The sequence below is a fragment of the Puma concolor genome, chromosome A2, assembly GCF_028749965.1.
Source record: "Puma concolor isolate L17-30 chromosome A2, mPumCon1.1.hap2, whole genome shotgun sequence".
NCBI classification, from domain to species: Eukaryota; Metazoa; Chordata; class Mammalia; order Carnivora; family Felidae; genus Puma; species Puma concolor.
In genome coordinates, this window is record NC_141668.1 from 170,473,524 (window position 1) to 170,488,465 (window position 14,942).

Genomic DNA, 14,942 nt, shown 5'->3' on the forward strand with positions numbered 1-14,942 from the left:
CATACCGACTGTCACCCTCCTGCAGCTCCCTCAAGGACTCCTTTTAATGTTTTGCCACTACAGCTTTGCTCTGGTTACTGTGACGTCACTCTGATCATCATAAGCTGCCCCCCAGATATGCGTTAACAATCATCATTCAAACATGCGGCTCACCGATACGTCGGAAGTATCTCACGACTGATGTTTTATGAGACGGCAGTAGATAACCTCAACAGCAGCTAGCCCCTCAAGGTCCTGGAAGGCTTGCTTCCGAATTCGTCAGGCACTTAGGCCATCCCTAACCTCCACTAACTACAAAGTATAGAATCAGTCACTCCTCACAATCCCAGCGGAGCTCTTCCTGCCCACGGGTCCCTGTGCCATAATAAAAGCACCTTTTTGCACCAAAAATGTCTCGAGAATTATTTCTGAACTGTCCACTCCACGGCCCCACATCAGAAGGGACAGGGCATTTGCTCTACAGGGTCCTGGGAATCTGAGCTCTGAAAGAACTATTGGTTCGAAACAACGGCGGACCTAGTTTTGTCAAGCGGGGCCCTCGAGGGCAGGAGTCCCCTGCTTTCAAAACCCCACCCCAAACCCAGTTCTGTACGTTTGGCCGAAAGAGTTCACTAAGGGATCCGCGTCTGTCCCCATCCTGTCAATGTTTCCCTGGAGCAGCACGACGTTGCAGCGAGGTGAGTGGGAGTAGAAAACGGGCAGTGAAAGCCGAGACGGTGGCCCACACCCCTCGCGGGAGAGGCCGGCTCTGCAGCACCGGCAGCTCAGCAGCACGTGGCCGGGCGCACTCCACCTTCTCGCCCCTTCAACCCTCCATCACAGACATGCACATGCGCAGTCACAGCGCTGCCAGACTCAGGGCCGCGCATGCGCAGTCCACACCCGGAACCACAGGCTCTTTGGCTCCCTAATCATCCCCAAGGCTCCAGGCCAGGTCTGCGGGGTCCGCCCCTCCGTGCGCCCGGTCACTCACTTTCTGGGGCACACCCGCAGGAAACTCAGCTCGAAGAAAGACGGCCCTCCAAGGCCTTGATCTGCCCCTCGGGTTTCCCCCAACACGCACAGCACCCCCTGCAGACCAGCTGTTCCCAGAGGCAGCTGACAGTTCTGACCTTTGCCGAGTGTCCCAGGGCAGGCCAAACCTCGCTCCTGTCGTGGAAGTGGCGCCTGCCGACTTCCCGGAAGAGACGCGCGGGCCGGCCGGAAACGGCAGAAGTCCCCGCCCCCTGGGCCTCACAGCCGCTTCCGGCGGGTGCCCAGGAGGAGCTGCAGGTGGTTTCCTGGGCCTCAACCTTCTTCCTTTCTCCCGCTGGCTGCTGAGGGAAGCCGCTGAAAGTCTGCCAGGTGCGAAGGGAACGACAGTGAAGTGGCTGGACTCGGAGGAACCTGGTGGTGGACATGATGGCTGAAGAGGTGACTGTACCGTTCGCAGCCCCAAACAAAGGGACAGCACACACTCCCCTGTGAGATAGTGAGGGGTGCTTCGCTGGAAGAAACTTAATCTCCACTCTAAGTATGGGGATGGATGTTAACTAGACTTATTGTAGTGATTTCACAATATCTACATATATAAAATCATTATGTCGTCCACTCGAGACAAATACAATGTTACATGCCAATTATATTTCAATAAAATAAAATAAAGAATAATACCATGATGTTCGCTATAATTACTTCTATCTAATGGGGCATCGAAAGTCCTGGATAATGTGATAAGAAAAATAAATTACAGGAACAGCTCTTCTTTTTTAATTTTTAATTTTATCTCCAAGAGAGCATGCGTGCATGGGGAAAGAAGGGCTGAGGGAGAAAGAGAGGATTTTAAGCAGGCTCCATGCTCACGATGGAGCCTGACTCAGGGCTCGATCCCACGACCCTGGGATTATGACCTGAGCTGAAATCAAGAGTCAGGCACTCAACCAACTGAGCCACCCAGGCACCCCCCAGGCATAAGTTCTTTAAAAGAAGAAATTAAACGTATTGTTTGCAGGTGATATGATGGTTTACATTGAAAACACACAAAAAATTCTACAGATAATTATTAGAGAAAATAGAGTTTGACAATTTGGTATAAAGTTAATATATTTTATTTTTTTTAAGTTTATTTTATTTTGAGAGAGAGAGCAAGAGCTATGCCTCAATCTTAAATGCTTTTCTTTCCTGAGTTCATTTTCCAATACAAATGATGCTTCCCTACCTCCTCTGAGGAAGAACTATTTTAATAACAGCACTGGTGACCTGGCTTCCTCAGAAGAAAAAAAATGCATATGGAACAGCATGAATTCTGACCTGTCAGAATTTTCCTACTGGACTGAATTTTTTATTGAAAGTAAGACAGTTTGTACCCCAGGCTTCTCACAGGCAAGATTTTGTCTTCCACGGGGAGAGGGTAGCGTGAGCTGTTGGGTTTACTGAGGTTGGATACAGATCTAACATTTAAGTATATTTTACATAGGTACTAGAACGGAGTTCTGCTGTTAAGTATAATTTTACCCCCTTTTGCCACATTCTAAGATCTATAATTTTGAATATCATGTTTCATATCCTCTCCTCTGTACTTACCACAGCTTTGCCTCTGTGGGCTTCATCAGGGATATTTTCTTCTATGTTATCTTACTTTGCACTAAGACTCTCTTCAACTGTAAATTGTTGGTACTCCATCCTTGAAGTTCTTAATTTTGCTGACCTATTCACAGTCATGTTTTCCATTTGTTCCTTTTTAAGTTTTTATATAAATGCAACAGGAATACAGAAAAGTGAACATATTATAAAACAGCTCACTGAATTTTTATAAAGTTAACACACCCATACAATCAGCACCAGATCAAGAAACAGAACATTGCCAGCACCTGAAGCTCAATTTGTGCTCCCTTCCAGGCATTATCCCCTAAAGATAAGAGCATGAATGAGATTCACATATTTTCTCCTCCTGAGGTCAGGAACATGACAGGGATGTCCACTCTCACCACTGTTGTTCAACTCAGTACTGGAAGTCCTAGCCTCAGCAATCAGACAACAAAAAGAAATAAAAGGCATCCAAATCGGCAAGGAAGAAGTCAAACTCTCACTCTTCACAGACTACATAGTACTCTATATGGAAGATCCAAAAGATTCCACCAAAAAAACTCTAGAACTAATAGATTAATTCAGCAAAGTCACAGGATATAAAATCAATATACAGAAATCAGTTGCAGTTTTATACGTCAATAGCGAAGGAACAGAAAAAGAAATCAAGGAATTGATCCCATTTACAATTGCACCAAGTACCATAAGATACCCAAGAATAAACCTGACCAAAGAGGTAAAAGATTTGTATGCTGAAAACTAGAGAAAGCTTATGAAAGAAACTGAAGACACAGAAATGGAAAAACATTCTATACTTATGGATTGAAAGAACAAATATTGTTTAAAATGCCTATACTACCCAAAGAAATCTACGTATTCAATGCAATACCTATCAAAATAATAGCAGCATTCTTCACAGAGCTTGAACAAACAATTCTAAAATTTATGTGGAATCAGAAGACCCCGAATAGCCAAAGTAATGTTGAAAAAGAAAACCAAAGCCAGAGGCATCACAACTCTGGACTTCAAGCTGTATTACAAAACTGTAATCATCAAGACAGAATGGTACTAGCACAGAAGCAGACACACAGGTCAATGGAACAGAATAGAGAGTCCAGAAATGGTCACACAAATGTGTGGCCAACTCATCTTTGACAAAGCAAGGAAGAGTATCAAATGAAAAAAAAAAAAAAAGACAGTCTCTTCAGCAAACGGTGTTGGGAAAACTGGACAGTGACATACAATAGAATTAACCTGGACCACTTTCTTACACCATCCACAAAAATAAACTCAAAATGGATGAAAGACCTAAATATAAGACAGGAAACCATCAAAATCCTAGAGAAGATAAGCAACAGCCTCTTTGACCTTGGCCACAGCAACTTCTTTCTAGACATGTCTCTGAAGGCAAGGGAAATAAAAGCAAAAGTGAGCACTGGGACCTCATCAAGATAAAAAGCTTCTGCACAGAGTAGGAAAAAATTAGCAAAGCTAAAAGGCAACTAACTGATGGAATGGGAGAAGATATTGCAAATGATGTATCTGATAAAGGGTTAATATCCAAAATCTATAAAGAACTTATCAAGCTCAACACCCCAAAAACAAATAATCCAGTGAAGAAATGGGCAAAAGACATGAATAGACACTTTTCCAAAGAAGGTATCCAATGGCTAACAAACACATGAAAAGATGCTCAACATCACTCACCATCAGGGAAATACAAATCAAAACCACAATGAGATACCACCTCACACTTGTTAGAATGGCTAAAATTAACAATACAGGAAACAACAGATGTTGCTGAGGATATGGAGAAAGGGGAACACTCTTGCACTCTTGGTGGGAATGCAAACCGGTGCAGCCAGTCTGGAGAAGAGTATGGAGGTTCCTCAAAAAATTAAAAATAGCTCCACATAGTCTCTGTGCTGACAGCTCAGAGCCTGGAGCCTGCTTTGGATTCTGTGTCTCCCTCTCTCTCTGCTCGTCCCCTGCTCACACTCTGTCTCTCTCTCTCTCAAAAATTAATAATAGACACTAAAAAAATATTAAAAAGAGCTACCCTATGACCCAGCAATTGCACTACTAGGTATTTACCCAAAGGATATAAAAATGCTGATTTGAAGGGGCACCTGCACCCCAATTTTTATAGCAGCGCCATCAACAATAGCCAAATTATGGAAAAAGCCCAAATATCCATCGACTGATAATGGATAAAGAAGATGTAGGGTGTGTGTGTGTGTGTGTGTGTGTGTGTGTGTGTGTGTGTGTGTGTGTGAGAGAGAGAGAGAGAGAGAGAGAGAGAGAGAGAGAATATTACTCGACAGTCAAAAAGAATGAAATCTTGCCATTTGAAATAATGTGGATGGAACTAGAATGTATTATGCTAAGCAAAATAAGCCAACCAGAGAAACATAAATATCATATGATTTCACTCATATGTGGAATTTAAGAAAAATAGATGAATATAGAGAAAGGTAAGGGAAAATAAGATAAAAACATGGAGGGAACCAAACTGTAAGAGACTTTAAAAAAAAATTAATGTTTATTTATTTTGGAGAGACAGAGCAAGAGCAGGGGAGGGGCGTAGAGAGAGACACAGAATCCGAAGCAGGCTCCAGGCTCTGAGCTGTCAGCACAGAGCCCAACATGGCTCAAACTCACAAGTCATGAGTCCATGACCTGAGCTGAAGCCGGACACCCAACGGAGCCACCCAGGCAACCCACAAGAGACTCTTAATACAGAGAACAAACTGAGGGTTGCTGGAGGTAGGCAGGTGAGGGGATGGACTAAATGGGTGATGGGCCTTAAGGCAAGCACTTGGGATGAGCACCGGGTGTTATAAGTAAGTGATGAATCACTAAATTCTACTCCTGAAACCATTATTACACTATATATTAACTACCATGGAGTTAAATAAAAAAAAAAAAAAACTTTTTTCAAACATAAAAAAAATAGAGATTCCCCTATTTTGTATTTTATTTAATTAGAATTGCATAGCATGTATTTTTGTGTATCTGGGGTTCCAATCAACACTGTCAGTCTCTGGTTGTTGTTGTTGTTGTTGTTGCATTGTCATTTTCTATTACCCCCACAACATCCTTTCTCTTTTTGATGGACATTTGAGTAGTTCCCAGTTTCGGGCTATTATAAATAATGATGTATTGGCCATTCTAGTAAGTACCTTTTTGGGAAAAGTATATATGCGTTTCTATTTGAGGCATATATCTATATACACGCATGGGATGTAGGGAATGCATATTCTCACCATTCATAGATACTGGAATCACTTTTCCAACGTGGTTATACCAACTTACACTCCAAAACAAGTGTGGGAGAATTCCAGTTGTTGTACATCTTCACCCAAAGTGGCATTCTCCTGCATGTTTTATATAGATTCATTTTACCAACTCTGGTAGGAATGTACAGGTATCTCATTGTGCTTTTAATTTTCATTTTTCTGATTACTAATCAAGTTGAATACCTCCATTCTAGTTATACATCTATAACTAATTATATCTAATTTAAATCTATATTAGCTATTTGAATATCTTCCTTTGTGAATGATTTCATTTTCTCTTGCATTGCCCGCACTTTTCTTATTAACTTGCAGGGGCATGGGGTATATTCTATGTACAAGCCCTTTGCCAGATACATAGATCGAAATTTTCCCCTTCCATTCTATGGGCTGCTCTTTTATTCTACTAATGTTGTCCTTTTTTAAAAAGTCTCTTGTAGTTTCTTCTTAAATTGTTTAAGTTCTCACATTTATCTTTAGTTTGTTTTGGAAAGAAGTTTATGTAGGGCATGATGTGGAGATTTACATACATTTCATTTCCATAAAACTCCTGACTCAAGGACAGAGGTAAACACATGACCTAGAAGACCCATGTTTATGGCTAGGAATGCTCTCAGAGAAAGGGAGTGAAGCCACCAAATTGGCTTGACTCAGGTCCACATACAGAGAGGGACGCAAAATTGGGAAAATTGCTGTGATCACAAAGCCAGATGGCACTAAATGGTAGCCTGTTGTTCAGAGAAGCATTAGGTACACTAGCAGCCATTTGGCAGAACCCAAGGGTCATAGGTAAGGCATTTTGTAGAGGGCACACGAGCCCCTTATGTGTGCAAGGGGGAGGTGCCTCAGCTTCAGCCTTGGCCTGAGCAGCATCCTAAAGTCTTCAAAACCATACACTGCCTGACGATGCTTGAGTTGGTCTAACCCTCTATTGAAATCTGACTGATGCTCTTTGCTATCATCTGGTAATGACCACTGATAATGCACATTCCCCAAAACCCAGCAAATGAAACTAAAGAAACGCTGTTTTACAAGATAGGAAGAGACAACGAACAGTGGTTTTCAGAGTCCAACCCGAGATAATAGCCTTGTCTTTATATGACTCGGTTTTGATTTTCATTCAGACTGGATAAAGGCCAGATTTGCTGATGCTGAACTAAAAGCGTACTTTTGCTAAAAGGGATAAAAAAAAGATACTATATTGTTTTATGTGTTAACACTGTTATTTGCTGGAAAGCTCTCTATGACCTCCAGGATAAAAAGATATGGTAGGCCCTGTAAAAACTAATTGGCCAAAAGTACACTCCAAATGGCTTTTGTGTGGTGACAGAGTGCAGCGGAGATGTCAATACCCAGTCCTGTCCAGATAGCAGATTTGTTAGCAAAATAAATGTTTCAATCTGTAGGTTTGGAAGTGATATCATGCAGCAACAGATAACAAATACTCTGATGTAAGACGATGTGCCCTTTCCTCCATCCCAGAGGAGACTATTATTGTATGAAGCAGGAATTTGGTTCTTTTTAAAATGTTTTAAATGTTTATTTTTGAGAGAGAGCGTGTGCAAGCAGGGGAGGGGCAGAGAGGGAGAGAGGGAGACACATAATCCAAAGCAGGCTCCAGGCTCTGAGCTGTCAGCATAGAGCCCGATACGGGGCTCGAACTCACAAATCATGGGATCATGACCTGAGCCCAAGACGGATGCTTAACCGACTGAGGCACCTAGGCACCCAGCATGGATTTGGTTCTTAAATTGAGACACTTATATCCATTTTTAAAATTGTGGCAAAATACACAACATAAAATTTACTATCTTAACCATTTTTAAGAGTACAATTCAGGGTCATCAAACACATTCACATTGTTGTGCAACTATCACCACCATCCACCTGCAGATCTCTTTCTATCTTGCAAAACTAAGACTCTATGCCCATGTAACAATAACTCCCACGGCCCCCCATCACCACCCCACCACTGGCAGCCACCATGTGATGGTTTTTCGTGACTGCCTTATTTCACTTCACATAATGTTTTCAAAGTTTATCCATTTTGTAGCATGTATTAGACTTTCCTTCCTTAAGGATAGGATACGGTGCATATATCCATCGTAAATATGGCCCACATTTCATTTAATCCACCCATCCATGGATGGACAGCTGAGTTGCTTCCACCAATTAGCTATTATCAATAACGCTGTTATGAGCATGGATGCACAAATATCTCTTTTAACCCCTGATTTCAATTTTTCAGGGTGTACACTCAGACGTGCAGCTGCTGGATCATATGGTACTTCTATTTTTCATATTTTGGGGAACTGCCATACTAGTTTCCATAGTAGCTGCACATTACATTCCCACACACAGTACACAAGGGTTCCCATTTCTCCACATCTTCGCTTGTTAATTTCTGGGGCTCTTTTTTACAGTACCACCCTAATGAGTGTTAGGTGGTTAAGGCAGTTGTATTTATTTATTTATTTATTTATTTATTTATTTATTTGTTTAATTTTTTTGAGAGAGAGAGAGAGAGAGAGAGAGAGCGCATGCGAGAAAGGGAGGGGCAGTGAAAGGAGAGAGAGAGAGAATCCCACACAGAGGGCTCCATGCTCAGCACAGAGCCGGATGCAGGGCTTGATCCCATCAACTGTGAGACCATGACCTGAGCCGATATCAAGGGTCAGACACCTAACCGACTGAGCCACCCCAGTGCCCCGAGACAAACGTAATTTTAATTACCTTAAATTTTTATCCATCATCAAAATGAAAAGGCAACCAACAGAATAGGAGTAAATAATTGCAAGTCGTGTATCTGATAAAGAACTCCCACAACTCAATAGCAAAACAAAAACAAAACCAAAAACAAAACACCAAACAATCCAATTTAACAACGGGGAGAAGAATTGAATAGACTTTTTCCAAAGAAGATATCCAAATTGCCAATGATGCGGAGAACAAAGGCAAAATAAAAACCATTAAACTTCCTTACAACTTACAGCCCACTGACAAGTCCTTGAGACAGGCAGAGTGACCTTCCTTCAGGAACTCAACTGCCTCAATGTTAATACTTCCCTAAGGGCAAATGGCAACCTTAGCTTGACATTAGCCTGCCCTCCATGACCCTGTAAGTCTACCTTAACATATAAAAAAATCCCCTTGGAAACTTCCTTTATCTCTATGCCTCGCCCACCAAGATACATGTTAGCAATCATCCTCCAAGCTTATGGCCCACAGATATACATCTGAAGGGTCTCATGACTGAGGTTTTACTAGACAATAGTAAACGACCTTTTCCTAACAACAGCTAGTCCCTCAAGGTCCTGGAAACCTTGCTTCCAAACTCCTTAGAGACTTACGCTATCCCTAACCCCCTCCCAAGCTGGAAGTATATAATCAGCCACTCCCCACAATCCCAGGGCAGCTCTGTCCCCATGCTTGAATAAAACCACCCGTTTTGTACCAAAGACGTCTCAAGAATTCTTTCTTGACCATTTGTTCCCAAACCCCAACATTTCACATCAGCCAACATTAGGTTATTATACACAGGATGGGAAACATACACAGAGACAAAGCAACACCACTGTAACGTAGGAGACTCACAGACACTCTTGGCTGAACATAACTCTGCCACAGGGACAATCCCAGCCCTGTCCTACGTGGCCCCTGAGACAGAAACAACCTGAGATAAAGATACACACACTCGCAAAAATAATGCACACTGCCAGACCTCCAAGCAACACGTACGCACCCAAGAACCTCTGCACCCTTCCCTTATTTGCTTTTTCCCTTTACGACTTAACCACCCTGCAATACACCTTATAATTTCTTTATATGTCCTTCATTTTCCCCCATAGAATTTCAGTTCCAAGTGGAAAGAGACGATCCTTCCCACCCGGTCACTGGTAAGTCAACAGCACCCAGTACAAAGTCTAAATGCTTATTGAAAGGCCGGGTTCATACAGACACACACACCTTCCCCTGGGGTGGGGGTGGGGTTCCCATTTATCCAAACACGCTCTTGGGTTCACATCCAAAGGTTATGTTCCCCGTGCCAAATACTACAGGGTTCCGCTGGCCCCCAAAGGGCCCTGCTGGAAAAGGGATGTCACGCTACAGAACCCTCATTGTGCACAAAGCCTGCCTGCCCCCACTCTAGCCCCGTGTCTTCATAACCTGACACCCAGAGCCTGCGACCCCAGAGAGTCAAGGGCCGCCCGCTCCAGCGCCTCGCTGTTGCAAGTTTCTGCCGGCAGAGGCCTCCTCGCCCCCTGACAACCCAGCTGGCCACGGCGGCGCTCTCCTGGATGTTCCCATCGCCGTCCTGTCCTCCCGGGCTCGGCTCCCGCCGCCGGGCCTGCGGCCTTTCCTGTCCACGGTCGCAGTCCAGCGCACCCACTGCACCCTGCCAGGGGACAGCCAACGTCTCTCGAGCTCAGACATCCCGTTTCCGGGCGACGGGCAACGACTCCTGGGAAGGAGGTGACACCCAGAAGTTTGTAGATGGGCATGGGGGCGGGCCCCTCAGCACCCCAGCCCCACTCAGATATAGACTGCGCGTTCTCCACCTTCCAGAACACCTGCGGTCTCAGCTCCGCCACAGGAGGGACTCTCCGCGGCAGGAGCCTGCGCCTGCGACTGCGGCTGCGCAGGCCAGGCAATTCAGAACTCCCAGGTGACTCCGCGGCACCCATGTGACTGCATCCGCGTTGCATGTTGGGAGCACTGGAGGGGGGTGCGGGGGGGACATGATAATGTCTGAGGAGGCTCTTACTCTAAGCTACATTTCCCCAAGTGACCACGGGTGTGCAGCGGAAAGGGTTCCACAGATTCCACCTGGAGCCGTCAGGGAGTTTGGAACTGAGGAAACCCGGGGTGTTGACAGCGCTTGCGCGGCGCGGAGGAAACCCCCCCCCCCACCACCGGGGTGTTGACAGCGCATGCGCGGCGCTGCTTCGCACGTTTGGCCAGGCAGAGGCGAGAGACTGCGGAAGTGCGGGCGTGAGTGCGCACGCGCATGGCCGTGAGTATCGCGTCCTCCCTGGTGTGTCGCCCACGTGGTAGGTGTTGAGGCTGTGACCCATTCGAAGGAGAGTTTGGCCGGCAGTAGGTTGTGAGTTCATGTGGGAGCCGCGGCTCTGGAGGAAGAATGTGGGTCGCTGGTTTACAGTGCTTCCTCTGGACTCTCCGTGCACCCACATGGAATTTGTGCGCAGGAATAACTAGTGGAGCGCCCTCCAGTGTGCGTCAATAGCGGAGTTTGCAGCAGTGAAGGGCACAGTTGGGTTTGTCCCTGAGATGTCAGGTAGTCTGAACGGAGTTGCAGGTGGCCTCGGTACACGACCCTATGCGTATGCCCAAGGAGTAGGAAACACCACCAGGCCGACTCCCCCCTCCCCGGAGGATTCCCTTGAGAACGCGGTGGAATTCCTTTTAAATTTCAAGCCACAGCATTCCCAGAGTTCTGGCCCAGGAAACCTGATATAAACCTAGAGACCTATTGCTGGCTTTCCCTCTCTTCCCTCAGGTAAGGTGATGGAGGTGAGGACAGGTGTGACCCTGGAGTGTTTTCGAACTTCAGTTGAGGTTCCAAGAAAGGCCGGATGGGTCGCAAGTCTTTAGGAGGCGGAAAGCACTGTCCTTACACATCTAAAAATCAGGGTGTGAGTGAGTTTAAACTTCCCTTTAGCTCATAAGATAGTTTCGTATCTTTGTTTTCTAATAATTTATTTGAAAGACTAGAATTAGCCATTGTAAGTGTAGTTCTATGGGTTTTCATAAATTCACACTTTGTACCACCGTAGTTAAAATACAAAACACTCCATCTCTCACCTCCGAGAAAACAACATCCTAGTGCTCATTTGTTGACAAACTTTCCCCCATTCTTAACCCTCTCATCTGTTCTAGTTCCCTGTACCTTATTTTTTCCAGAATGGCATATAGATGTAGGCTTTTGAATACTGTGTTTAACATGTAATGTTACATTTTGAAATTTTAGTAATTGTACTTGTCCTCCAGAGTTCTGAGATTTCAAATTTTCAACAGTACCCAGTACACCTCGTGGCACACATTAGGCCTTCAAAATAGAGAGATTGCATTATCCTTTTCAGGTGCGTAAGCTTAAGCAGGACCCTGCTTCCATTGCTTAACTTGTGTCACTTGTACAATTGGAAGGATGCTGGGAGAAGTCATTGAATGTGGTAATAAGGATTATGAAATGACACTAATCTCTGCTGTGCTACGAAAACAAGCGTTAGCATGGAGAAATGGACAAAGACTGGATTTCATTTGCCTTTTAATTAAGCACAGTACTGTTATATTTTTCTTTCCTAATATGTGTTGGAAGTCTAAGCATGTGGAAACAATACCCGTAAAAAGCAAAGTGGGCATTTGGGACTTTCATGGATTATTAAAACAAAAGCTTACACATTCTCCTCCTGTAAGTGGTCATGAAAATTTTCCTTGTTTGAGGATGTCTAATAAATTGGGATATCGCTCATCTGATACCCCCAGTCTGCAGCTCACTTCACTGATTCCTGGATAGCTTTCCCTTTTACCATCGTTACCTCTTCTCCTTGCTTCTATTAGGAAATCAGAGTGGGCTTGCATAGCTATTGCTCTGCTCACAGAAGACTTGAGGGGTTAGAAGTATGAGGGTAATGTGAAGCTTCCTTAAACTATGAGAAACTCTGATTTTCTTCAGAACAAATCTCAGTCCACATGCCGGAGTCCCAAAGTGATAGTAACACATATATGAGGCAATTTCTTTTTTTTTAATATGAAATTTATTGTCAAATTGGTTTCCATATAACACCCAGTGCTCATCCCAACAGGTGTCCTCCTCAATACCCATCACCCACCCTCCCCTCATTCCCACCCCCCATCAACCCTCAGATTGTTCTGAAAGTTATATGAGGCAATTTCAAATTCTTTCATGAGAATGTTAAATACAAACACCCATACAGCATGCTTCAAATCAATATGAACTGTCTGGTCCCAAATACCAGTGCCCAGTCTCATCAACATATATAACACACCCTGAAATTTTTAACCATTGTGAAAATGAGGGTGAACTATATCTGTAATTTTATGGGAAATGGTTAGTGTTAACTCCGCGAGTGGAGGATTGTTTCTGTATCATCACCCACTATTTACCAACACTTCTGAGCAGTTCCAGAAAGTATCTAAGGCATACTAAGTGGTGTAAGTATACATGAATCAATGGTGCCTTCATTCACTGAGACCTCTCTTCTTCAGTCTGTGTGCCTATTATCTCGTCACGGTTTATATTTTACTTCACTTTGCTTTTATATTATCCAATAAAGTTTAAGATATTTTCTCATGAGAATCTTTTTATATCATTTGCTAGACTTATTAATTAAATTGGTAAAACCATTATTTAAAGTTTTTACTATTGTGAATAAGAAGTTACATTGATAAGATTGTAACAGTATACAAAGTAAGATTTGTTAGGATGAAAACTGCCTACATTTGTATGCACCTGGTAATATTGACTCAAAATTTACAATTCTTAAATTCACAAAGTTACAAAGTTTCGACAACTCATAGATGCAATGTTTTAATATCTTTTAAGTAAATTAAAGACATTGACATTTATTAGTATACATTTTAAAACAATTAACAGAATATTTCTCAAATATTTTATACATTTATATAGTGCACAACTCATATGGAAACAGTTAATTGAATATTTCTCATAAACACTGAATTTGTTCAACCAAAAAAAAAATTCACATTGTGTCTAATCACACATAATCGATCTTAATAATGGAACATATCCCGAGGGATTGGATTTAGTGCTGAGTAACAGAAAACCCACACCGTCTACCCAATATGTCAGTAATGCTGATTTATTTTATAGAAATACTGGGTCAGGACAGCTGCTCAATCATGCTGTAGGGAAACACAGTCCCATATGTTCTTATGGATGCACCACTGCAGACACACAGAAGCATAAGTATTATGAGAATGAGATGTTCACTATACAAATCAGACTTTATATGAATATGTTAAGATCTAGGGAAAAGGGGTCAGAGCATTAGATGAGATCAACGGCCATGACATCCTAATCAGTGGCCTGGTGGACAGTGTAGGGCTTTCAGGAAAATGCAAGCTGTGGACATCTGACCGTGGATGTGCATCCATGCTGGAAAAGTTGGTAGGGTGTCTGTAAAAGCCTACACCTCTGACAAAGTAGAAGTCACGCAGTTGGTATTTGTTTTGAAGGTGCTTTTGGTTGGCAAGGCCGGCAATCAGGAAAATAAGCTGGAGATGGTACCCACGGAGTCCCTGCGCGTCTGTCTATCTCCCTATAGAGTGGTGGCTCAATACACTGAAAAGCGCTTCTTTGAAATCTCATGCAAGCTGGGCTATTACAGAATTCTATCATGGAACCAAATAGAGAAAGCATCCTGGGAAGTGGTAGTTCCTAGCCCTTCCTATGTGGCGAGGACACATTCCAAGAGAACCATATCCACCTCTAGATTCCACTGTCTTCTTCATTCAAATGTATTGTCCACTTCCTAACCAGAAGCTAGGACAAAGAGCATACAGCAACAGATGGAAATAACAATTCATACGAAACTATACTCTTGCAAGCTCTCTGCATACCTACAAATTTCTAGCCAATTACATATTCACAAATTTGCAAGCCAGCAAAATGGAATAATGGAATAACGATCCTCTGGCCAAAAAAAAAAAAAAAAAGGTGTTGAGAACATATACCTTATGATGTAAGTAAAGAAGTGTCAACTTTAAGTGTCAAGTTGTAAGTTCTCTCAGGAAGATAGTAAAATGGAATATATGTATGTAATGGGAAAGTGATACCCAGCTTGGAACATACTTGGCCAGTAAGAAAATCCAAACAAATACCAATGTCACATTAGTCTAAAGGCCCCATACTTACAGAACAATTTTAAAACTATATAAAATTAAACCTAATGCATATTTAAAACACATCAACCACCCGTGGGTGAATCACACTTCAAAATGGATGCAGAAATATTAACTGAATTCATGAAGGGGGAGAAAACCTACAATATATCAAAATTCATGTACTGTGTAGATGTA

At 43.1% G+C, this 14,942-nt stretch overlaps 1 long non-coding RNA gene across 1 annotated transcript; it reads right to left on the reverse strand.

The window, feature by feature from the left end:
* Positions 1-410: 410 nt before the first annotated feature.
* Positions 411-8,352, reverse strand: LOC147583903 (uncharacterized). The gene is made up of 2 exons (XR_015248597.1): positions 2,563-8,352; positions 411-1,386 (listed from the first exon to the last, which is right to left on the reverse strand). It is a non-coding gene; the product is annotated as an uncharacterized LOC147583903 (long non-coding RNA).
* Between the last annotated feature and the right edge of the window lie 6,590 nt (positions 8,353-14,942).